At 45.0% G+C, this 5088-nt stretch overlaps 1 protein-coding gene across 2 annotated transcripts in view; it reads left to right on the top strand.

The window, feature by feature from the left end:
• Window positions 1-5088, top strand: part of LOC103747480 (arylacetamide deacetylase-like 4) — a 21093-nt gene that overhangs the window by 10817 nt on the left and 5188 nt on the right. The window lies entirely within an intron of this gene.

Here is a 5088-nt window from a genome sequence, read left to right on the forward strand (position 1 = left end):
AGAGGTAACTGGAGATCTGGCAAGGCTTAAGAACTCTCTAAGCCCACCCCCAGTGACATGCTTCCTCCATGATAGCCACACCTTCTAAAACCTCCCAAGACAGCGCCATCATCTCGGGATAAAATGTCCAAATGCTCGGAGCCTATGGGGGACATTTTCATTCAAACCACCACAGCTTATAATAAGACCTTAGTACTGACGTTAATATCAATTTAAGACTGTTTAACAGTGCTTTAAACAATGCTTACTGATAGATAAAGTAGCCTATGGATGAATCTGGTTGATTGGGAGAAAGCACCAGGACACAGATAAAATTCCATTGGCATAGAGTTTATTAGCAAAGGAACACATGGGACAGATTCCCTTCCAGGCAGGGACAATGTCTGCCCTGGGTTGTGTGCTGGGGTCTTTTTTATAGGGGTAGGCTTCTGCTTCCTGCAGAAGGTAGGAAGATACATATATTTTTTAAAAGTTGTCGGGGGGAAGTGGGAGAGCAGGACTGTTAAAACTTGCCCTCTTTAGAGATCAAAGGGGAAGCCTGCTGTGTTGGCCAAACAGTGGAGAAAATCTGCTTCTTTTGACTTCAAAGACCAGGGTGCTTATCAACTCGGTTCCCTTTTCTCATGGGCTTATGAGGTCCGCGAGGCCCTGTTGGTGAGGGGGCAGGGCTAGCTGAACCTTAACTTTCCAGTCTTTTGTGTTACAGGATAGGGGGCGCCATTGTTGTCTTGCTACTTCCTGCTGGACAGGGTCGATGTGGGAGGGGCTGGATTAGGGGTTGATCAGACAGTGGGGGTTCCCTCTTCATGTGTCTGAATAGGGTCCTCAATAGCTGACAGGCATTCATATACATATGGAAGGAAGGAAAGTAACAACTGATTAAAATTATTACAAGAGTAAGATTTTTTGAATTTGAGTCCCGAAAATATCTGAAGAGCAAGGAGCAATGGTTAGCACCAAGGTGCTCTTCTTTTTTTTTTTTTTCTTCTTCTGTCAAGGCTGAACTCAACAGTGATGGACTTAGGATTTATTTTCAGGCATTTTGATAGCTGTTGGAGTGGCTAGAATCAGTGTCAGTTACTTCTCAAAGGCTTCTAGATAAGGAGAGAAAACAAATTTAGCCATCATTTAATTTTTTAAACTAGAACAATAGTGGGTTGCCTCCCTTAGCTGTAGGTGGGCACTACAATATTGCAGACCAAGATTTGAAGTCTTACATCAGAGTAGCATTGTCTTATTAGGAACAAAATCATCAATGAGAGATAATTGTCTAAATAACATAAGAACTTACATCTAATGTCTGGGTTGCATCTGGGTTCAATTCCTTGAACCCTTAAAATATACTGATGACTTTAATTTTTGGTTCTATTTTCCTTTTGGGTGTTTAAGACCATACCGTTGGCCCAAATAAACGAATTTATTTTTACTCTTAAGGTCGTATGAGGATTTGGACCTCAGGGGTCACACGGGCTTGCGGGGAGCCCCTTGTTCCTCAGGCTTTCCTTTTACCAATTCCATCTACATGAAGATAAGTCAAGAGGTCCTGCTTGACCAGGGCTTTGCTTGGAAGCATGGAGGAAATGTTTCCTCTGTGTTGACCTTCCTCTTTGCAGACTGGACACTAGTTAAAGTCCATCTTCTGGGGTCTCCATGGCCTCCCTGAACAAGAGGACAGGTGACTCACCAAAGTTACAGGACATTTTGAGAGATGCGCCATAGCCCCTGGAACTTGTTTGACCTTGGAGGGCCAGGAACAAAAATTTGTCCCTTTAAGTCCCTCTGACCAGATTAATATAGGCCTTAGAGTCTGGCTATTAAACATTCAACAATGTTCGTAGATGGTACATTACACCAGTCTGGTGCATCAATTACCATGTGCTATGTAGATAGAGCTTGGGCAACATCTTCAGACTAGTTGACTAAGCTGTGACCTTAGAAATTTTAAGATTGTCTACACGTTATCCTTGTCTCATGCTTGTTATATTGTAACAACCCTACACAGACCTTCATCACCTGCCCAGCTCTCTCATTTCTCTGTCAATTCTGGAAATAGCCAGTCATCATAATTTTCATACTAAAATTCTTCTTTAAAAATATCTCCGGTCTCATATCCTTCCACCATCCTCCAATTTTCCATTTTCTTTTTCTAATCACCATGAGACACAATAACATTAACAAACAAAATTTTCATCTGTTGTGAGACTTCTTTTCCTGGGGATACTAAGTAATGTTTTTCCCCTTTTCAGGTTGTAGTATCAAACCAATGTTTGATTACATTAAAGTGGGAATAATCCAGTCAGCATGTTCTCTGAGCAGTTTCCTTAGAAGGGTGAAGGCAGGTAGTCAATGTAGAGGGGAAGGATGTTGGAGGAAGAGGTCATCCTTGGCTAAAATTAGGGCCCTGGTGAGTGTCACAAGTTTGGCTTTTTGTGACGTGGTTCCAAGTAGTAGGGGTCCTGACTCAATGACATCTGTGATAGATACTATGGCGTGTGGGACCCTGTTGGGGTGAGTTAAAGTATCCATAAACCAAGTCAGGGTTGGGTTTGGTAGGGGATCTGGGAAATTAGGGGATCTTGGTAGGAGAGTTCCTGAAGAGTTTCCAAGCACAAGTGAGTGAGTGAGTGGTTCATTGGAAGGGAGGTAGGAAGCTGGATTGAGAGGAGGGCAGGAATCAAGGGTGGGTGAGGGGTTTTCAAGAAATGTGACATGGAATAGTTGTAGTTTAGAGGGAGATAGTTTGGCAAGAGATATGTGGGTTACTTAAACTGGTGGGGGGAAAGGACAGAGACGGGCTGACCCAAAGTGAGCTTAAGTTCCTCTTGAGCCAGGAGAGCATTGGGGCCACAGCACAGAGACAAGGTTGCCAGTACTGGATGGTGGTATTAAGCTGTTTAGAGATAACCTAGTGGGGCAAAAGTGGGACCCCTCAACTGTCCCCAAACCCCTAATGCCTGGCCCTTATTTTCAGTTGTATAGAAGAGGAATGGACATTTGAGGTTGGGGAGAGGTAGAGCCAGTGACTTTAAGAGTGTTTATAGTTGTGGAAGGCTGCTGTAATGGGCTCTAAGGGGTCAACAGACTCAGGGAAGTTTCCTTTGGAAGCTTCATGGAGCAGCTTTGTAAAAAGGGCAAAGTTAGGAATCCAGTTGCACAGGTACCCCGCAATGTCTAGGAAAGATAGAATTTTCTCCTTGGTTGTGCAGGGGCTTTAAAGACCTTAGGTAATTTGTCCTATCTATAGTTAAATGGCAGGATGTAGGTGTGAGGAGGAACCCCAAGTACTTGACTTGAGGGAAAGAAAGGTGAATTTTAGCTGAAGATATCCTTTATCCCTTGTACCCCAGAAAATTAAGGAGTTTGATTGTATGGGCCTTGGAGGCTGAGAGAGATGGAGAGCAAAGAAGTAGGTCATCTACATATTGTAGGATGGTGGAGGGGTTAAGATCTAGGGAGGTTAAATCCCAGGTTGGGCTTGTCCAAAGTGATGAGGGCTATCTCAAAACACATAGGGCAGGACAATGCAGGTTAGATCATAGGTGCAAGTGATGTATTTAAAATCTTGTATGAAGTGTGTAGGATTAGTAGAAAAAGAGCCTATTTTGCGTTTGAGGTGAGATAGATATCCAAGAGAGAAAGGGACATGGACCTTGACCATCCTGTCCATGCATGCCACCCTCAGAGGGGAAAGATACCACGGGCAGGGGGGTTGAGACTAGGTGTGGGAGTGAGTATGGCTTGACATAGGAGAGGGATTGGGAGAAGGGGAGTCCCACGAAGAGGCCAGAGTGGGAGAGATGTGAGTGTCCTGTCCATGAGGGGACACAGGGGCAGAGGTATCAGAGATGGGGTCTAGAATTGAAGTAGAAGGAGATACAGGAGGGATAAGTGGTTTATTTGAGCTAGAAGCCAGAATAGGGGAGAGTGGGAAATATTTAGCCATGAGGTGTTTAAGGTTGTGGATTTCCTCAAGTAGAGAAGAGTTAGTGGAAGGAGGGTGGGTGATGGACTTAGAGTGGCACTGGAGGGGGAGGGGGAAGATCGTGGAGTAGAGAGGGAGTTTGAGGTGGAGAAGGGAGGGGAGCTGGGTTAGGCTCTGGAATGGAAGGCAAGGGAGGGAATAGCAAGGGGAGAAGATTGGGAGGACTTGGCTGTGCCTCAGGCTGGGGAGCAGGAGGAGGCTGGGGCTGGGTTCTAATTGGGGGCAATTTATCAGCCATGGCAGGGAGGGGTAGGGAGGAGGAGGAGGGGCGGAGGCCCCTGGCAGGTTGGGATCCCGTGAAACTCTCTTATTCAGAAGAACATGATGGGAAGAACATGGGACACAGAGGGAGGGATTAGCATGGAGATCAAAGAAAGCTTGGATGTATGGTAATTTGGACCGTTTGCCTTTATGATGGCAGAAATTTTCTAAATCTCTCAAAATATTGAACTTTAAGGTTTTGGTGTCTGGCCAAACAGAGCTATTATCTAACTCATACTGAGGTCAGGCAGTGGTGCATAGGAACTTTAGGCATTTTGGCCTGTTTGTATCCAAAAGTCCTAGTTGTTTTAAGGATTTAAGAAGACAAGAAAGAGGTGTGAGACCCTGAGACTTTGAGTGGGTGGTTCTCATAGGGTCAGACTAAGTACAGAGTGAAGAGGAGATAGAGAAAGAACCGAGCAAGAGGGTATGAGGCAGAGAAATAACTGAATATATGGGAGACAAAGAAAATCCTCTCTCCATAGGGAGTGGAAGCAGGATCATGATTCCGGGCAGGAAAGTGAGCCGATGAAGAGAGAGAGACAGGGTGGGAGTAGGAGGAAAAGGGGTTTGGCATCGGTCACACAAAATGAGAACAAGGAGAACCAGGCACCAAAAGAAAGCATCCTTTTGTTGTTGCGCAGGTTTGAGTTATTTTTGAGGTATTTCCAAGTCTCAGAAGGTGGTGTCCCACAATCACATCATCAGGGAGAGGAAAGGTGAGATCCTGTCCTGGACAGGAAGTAGCGCATGTTCCTATCTCTGGAAATAGCGTCCTATATCTAGAGAAAGGAAGGGGTTTTCCAACACATGTGTGATTTCACGGCAAGCAGGAGGAGTGGAAA

Source organism: Nannospalax galili, unplaced genomic scaffold (genome assembly GCF_000622305.1).
Source record: "Nannospalax galili isolate Female #2095 unplaced genomic scaffold, S.galili_v1.0 scaffold1225, whole genome shotgun sequence".
Classification (NCBI taxonomy): Eukaryota; Metazoa; Chordata; class Mammalia; order Rodentia; family Spalacidae; genus Nannospalax; species Nannospalax galili.